The sequence below is a fragment of the Dipodomys spectabilis genome, unplaced genomic scaffold, assembly GCF_019054845.1.
Source record: "Dipodomys spectabilis isolate Male_0828 unplaced genomic scaffold, ASM1905484v1 ptg000087l, whole genome shotgun sequence".
Classification (NCBI taxonomy): Eukaryota; Metazoa; Chordata; class Mammalia; order Rodentia; family Heteromyidae; genus Dipodomys; species Dipodomys spectabilis.
The window spans coordinates 40551-46212 of record NW_024870764.1 but is presented as its reverse complement, the minus strand read 5'-3'; the positions used below and the strand labels follow the sequence as shown (position 1 = coordinate 46212).

At 45.6% G+C, this 5662-nt stretch overlaps 1 pseudogene across 1 annotated transcript; it reads left to right on the top strand.

The window, feature by feature from the left end:
• Positions 1–3878: 3878 nt before the first annotated feature.
• On the top strand, positions 3879–4344 carry LOC122111749 (annotated as a pseudogene). The gene has a single exon (XR_006148040.1). The product of XR_006148040.1 is annotated as a histone H3.3A-like (transcript).
• Positions 4345–5662: the final 1318 nt, after the last annotated feature.

Below are 5662 nucleotides of genomic sequence, written 5' to 3'. Positions count from 1 at the left end.
GAGCTAGCTTTGAACTGTTATCTTCAGATCTCAGTCTTCTGAGTAGCTAGGATTTCAGGCATGAGCTACCAGTGCCTGACTTCATTTTGAGGTTTCATTATATTTCTATAAATTTTTGCTGTAGTTATTTGTACAATGATTTATACATATTTTATCTAGGGCTGGGAAGGTGGCTCAGTGGTAGAGCGCTTGCCTTGCATGCATGAGGCCCTGGGTTTGATTCCTCAGCACCACATCAGCAAAAAGAAAAAGGCTGGAAGTGGCGCTGTGGCTCAAGTGGTAGAGCGCTAGCCTTGAGCTGAAGAGCTAAGGGACAGCGCCCAGGCCCAGAGTTCAGGCCCCATGACTGGACCCAAAACAAAACAAAACAAAAACATATTTTAGCTAATTCACCTAATGTGCACTTCATTATTATGCATTGTCTTTTATATCTGTTCAATGCTTTGGGCTTTGGATCTTGACTTGATAATTGTATCATCAAATCTACTTTAATTCCACTTGCATTTTCTGATACATTCTGACACAATATTTAGTTTTACCTCTTTATTTTCAGTGTGTTTTACTAACTATACAACTCATAGATTTTGATATTTTAATACAATTTATCAATTATATGCCTGCTTTTGTGTCTCCCTTTGGATTTAGTTTCCTTGTTTCAACTTTGTCTCCTTGTTTAATCCTTGTTTCAGCTTTGTTGTTCTTTCCTAACCAATTTTCCTGATCCTGGATGGCTCTATCAAGTTTCTTTTCCTTCCCCTTCCCTGTCCTGTAGTGAGTTGGAAGATCATCTCTGCTTATGAGTTTTTCTGATTATTCCATTCCTTATAAGCATGATTCAGTTCTTCTCTATTGAGGACTGGGGATATAACTCAGTAGCAGAATGTTTGCTTAGAATGTAAGATTCTAAGTGCCGTTCCCAGCACTGAAACATATTTTTTTTTCTATTGCTACATTAACCACACTAATAATTTCACCCAGCCGGACACTGGTAGCTCATGCCTGTAATCCTAGCTACTCAGGAGGCTGAGATCTGAGGATCAAGGTTCAAAGCCAGCCCAGGCAGGACAGTCCCTGAGACTCTTACCTCTAATTAACCTCCAGGAAACCAGGAGTGGCACTGTGGCTCAAGTAGTAGAGCAGTAGCTTTGAGTTGTAGAGCTCAGGGATAGTGCCCAAGCCCAGAGTTCAAGCCCCAAGACCAACAAAAAAAATTCACCCAAAGCTTCTATTCTAAGATAGTTTGTGTGTGTACATACACACATAGTATGGGACCTAAATTCAGGGCCTCACTTTCTGGCTTGTCTTTTTCACTCAAGGCTGGTGTTCTACCACTTAAGTCACACCTTCACTTCTGGCTTTTTACTGCTTAATTGGACAGAAGAGATTCACAGAGGGCTAGGAAGGTGGCTCAGTGGTAGAGCACTTGCCTTTCATGCCTGAGGCCCTGGGTTCGATTCCTCAGCACCACATAAGCAAAAAGAAAAAAGCTGGAAGTGGCACTGTGGCTCAAGTGGTAGAGCGCTGGCCTTGAGCTGAAGAGCTGAGGGACAGCACCCAGGCCCAGAGTTCAAGCCCCACAACTGGGCCCCCCCCCCCCAAAAAAAGAGACTCTCAGATTTTTCTGTCCAGGCTGGCTTGGAACTGAATCCTCAGAGTATGTAGGATTACAGGCATGAGCCATTGGCTCCTGGATCTGCAATAGTTTTTTTCTTGTTTGTTTGTTTGTGTGTTTGTGTGTGTGTGTGTGTGTGTGTGTGTGTGTGTGTGTGTGTGTGCACCCTCACGCACACATGCATGCGTGCGTGCATTTGCATGCACATGTGCGCACTCATGAGAGAGAGGGTGTGTGTGTGTGTGTGTGTGTGTGTGTGTGTGTGTGTGTGTGTGTGTGTGTGTGTACTGGGGCTTGAACTTGGCACCTAGGCACTGTTGCTTAGCTTCTTTTCCTTAAGGCTAATCCTCTACCACTTGAGTCACAGTTCCACTTCCTGCTTTTTGGTAGTTATTTGTAGATAAGAGTCTCACAGACTTCCCTGCCTAGGCTGGCTTCAAACCATGATCTTCAGATCTCAGCCTCCTGAGTAGCTAGAATTACAGGTATGAGCCACCAGCACCTGGAAATCTTTCTTTCTTCTCATGCTCTGGTTTAAAACATATTTTTTTTGTTTGTATGCCAGTACTGGGGCTTAAACTCAATTACTGGGTGCTGTCTCTGAGCTTTTTGTTGTTGTTGTTGTTGTTGTTGGCCGTGGGGCTTGAACTCAGGGCTTGGGCGCTGTCCTTGTGCTCTTTAGCCCAAGGTGAGCGCCCTACTGCTTGAGCCACAGAGCCACTTTTGGTTTTCTAGTGGTTTATTGGAGATAAGAGTCTCACGGACTTTCCTGCCCGGGCTGGTTTTGAACTGTGATTCTTAGATCTCAGTCTCCTGAGAAGCTAGGATTACAGGCATGAGCCACTGGTGCCCAGCTTCTCTGAGCTTCTTTTACTCAAGACTAGCACATTACCACTTGAGCCACAGCTTTTTGGTGGTTAATTGAACATAAGCATCTCTTGGACTTTCCTACCTGGGATGGCCTCTAAATCTTACTCTTCAGATCAAAACCTACTGAGTAGCTAGGACTACAAGCATGAGCCACTGGCACTTGGCAAAAATTATTTTTGTATTTGTGTGCTGTTCCTGGAGCTTGAACTCAAGTCCTGGCCACTGCTCCTGAGCTTTATTGCTCCCACTTGAGCCAAAACACCACTTCCTGCTTTTTGGTAATGAATTAGAGATTACGCTGCCTGGGCTGGCTTTGAATCTCAATCCTTAGATCTCAGCTTCCTGAAAGCTAGAATTAACAATATGAGCCATCAGCGCCTGGCTAAAAATTAATCTTTTAAAAACAGTATTCATTATATGATTTGATAGAAAGAAAAAGGGGTTGCGGTGTTTATTTCCATGATGAGAGAGGGTTGTTGCAAAAATGAATCATTTGGAATCACTAATAAAAGTGAAACAGCCAGGCAGAAAAGTCTGTGAGTCGCTTATCTCCAATAAACCACTAGAAAACTGGAAGCAGCACTGTGGCTCAAGCGGTAGAGCACTCGCCTTGAGCTGAAGAGCTGAGGGACAGCGCCCAGGCCAGAGTCCAGGCCCCACGACCGGACCCAAAAATAAATAAATAATTAAAGGCTGGGAAGGTGGCCCAGTTCTAGAGTGTTTGCCTTGAATGCATGAGGCCCTGGGTTCAATTCCTCAGCCTCACATAAGCAGAAAAGGCCAGAGTGGTGCTGTGGCTCAAGTGGTAGAGTGCTAGCCTTGAACTGAAGAGCTCAGGGACAGTGCCCAGGCCCAGATTTCAGGCCCCATGACTGACAAATAAATAAGTAAAATCTTATGATAATGTACAGACAGCAACCAGAGTGCAAAATCAAAGCCCAAGGACAACATTTACAAGGAAACTAGCAGCAACAATATCCTCAATGTAATTTGTTATTTTTGTACTGGATCTTGAACTCAAGACCTGGGTGCTACCCACTATCTTTTTCTTTCTTGTTTTTGCCAGTCCTGGGGCTTGAACTCAGGGCCTGGGCACTGTCCCTGAGCTGCTTTTGTGCAAGGCTAGCACTCTACCACTTAAGTCACCGTGCCACTTCCAGCCTTTACTGTTTATGTGGTACTGAGGAGTCAAACCCTGGGTTCATGTATGCCAGGCAAGCACTCTACCTTTAAGCCATATTCCCAGCCCCTCTTTTTCTTGCAAGGCTGGTGCTCTACCCACTTGGGTCACAGCTTCACTTACAGCTTCTTGATCATTAGTTGAAAATAAGAGTCTCCCGTTCGCCGAGCTCCAGCCAAAGGAGAAGGGGGGTGGGGGGGTTGAGGCCGCTCCGCTATGGCTCGCACCAAGCAGACCGCCCGCAAGTCCACCAGGGGCACGGCGCCCAGGAAGCAGCTGGCGACCAAGGCCGCGCGCAAGAGCGCGCCCTCCACCGGAGGGGTGAAGAAGCCACACCGCTACAGGCCTGGTACTGTGGTGCTCCGTGAAATGAGACGCTACCAGAAGTGCACAGAACTTCTGATTCGCAAGCTCCCTTTCCAGCGTCTGGTGCGAGAAATTGCTCAGGACTTCAAAACAGACCTGCGCTTCCAGAGTGCAGCTGTTGGTGCTTTGTAGGAGGCAAGTGAGGCCTATCTCGTTGGCCTTTTTGAAGATACCAATCTGTGTGCTATCCATGCCAAATATGTGACAATTATGCCAAAAGATATCCAGCTAGCACGCCGCATACGTGGAGAACGTGCTTAAGAATCCACTAAAATGGGAGGCATTTCATTCTCAAAATCCCCCCCTCCCCCCCCCCCCTCCCCCGCCTTTTCTTGTTATCAGTAGTTCTGAATGTTAGATTTTTTTTTTCCCCCATGGGGTCAAAAGGTACCTAAGTATATGATTGCCAGTGGAAAAATAGGGGACAGAAATCAGGTATTGGCAGTTTTTCCATTTTCATTTGTGTGTGAATTTTTAATATAACTGTGGGGATATAAAGCATTAATGCAGTTCAACTTTATAACAATTATAAATCTGTTAAATTTTTCTGGACAATGCCAGCATTTGGATTTTTTAAAAATAAGTAAATTTCTTATTGATGGCAACTAAATGGTGTTTGTAGCATTTTTATCATACTAGTAGATTCCATCCGTTCACTCCACTTTTCTAACTGAGTTGTCCTACATGCAAGTTCATGTTTTTAATGTTGTCTGTCTTCTGTGCTTTTCCTGTAAGTTTGCTATTAAAATACATTAAACTAAAAAAAGAAAAAGAAAAAAAAAGAAAAATTCATGAGACTCTCTTCAACTTACTAGCAAAAAGCTGGAAATGGGATTATGGCTCAAGTGGTAGAGTGCCAGCTTTGACTGAAAAAGTCAAGACAAGCTGGGCGCTGGTGGCTCATGCCTGTAATCCTAGCTACTGAGGAGGCTGAGATCTGAGGACCATGGTTCAAAGCCAGCCCGGGCAGGAAAGTCCATGAGACTCTTATCTCCATTAGACCACTAGAAAACCAGAAGTGGCACTGTAGCTCAAGCAGTAGAGCACTCGCCTTGAGGTGAAGAATGCAGGGACAGCGCCCAAGCCCAGAGTTCAAGCCCCATGACCGACAAAATAAAAAAAAGGGGCTGGGAAGGTGGCTCAGTGGTAGAGCGCTTGCCTTGCATGCATGAAGCCCTGGGTTCAATTCCTCAGCACCACATAAGCAAAAAGAAAAAAGCCGGAAGTGGTGCTGTGGCTCAAGTGGTAGAGCGCTAGCCTTGAGCTGAAGAGCTGAGGGACAGCACCCAGGCCCAGAGTTCAGGCCCCACGACCGGACCCCCCCCCCAAAAAAAAGAAAGAAAAGTCAAGGCAGAGTACAAGGCCTGCGTTCAAGCCCCAGTACTCCAATAATGGCACACAAAAGGAAAGAAAAAGAGAAAGTAAAAGGACTGGGTAGACTTGAGATTCTTAGGTGCTAAAGGATAGCACCTAAGCCCTGAGTTCAAGCCCCAATAAAGGCAAACAAAAGTGTCTCAAGGATTTTTCTTTTTTTGGGGGGGTGGGGGTGGGTCTGGCTGTGGGGCCTGAACTCTGAGCCTGGGCACTGTCCTTTAGCTCTTCAGCTCAAGACTAGCGTTCTACCACTGGAGCCA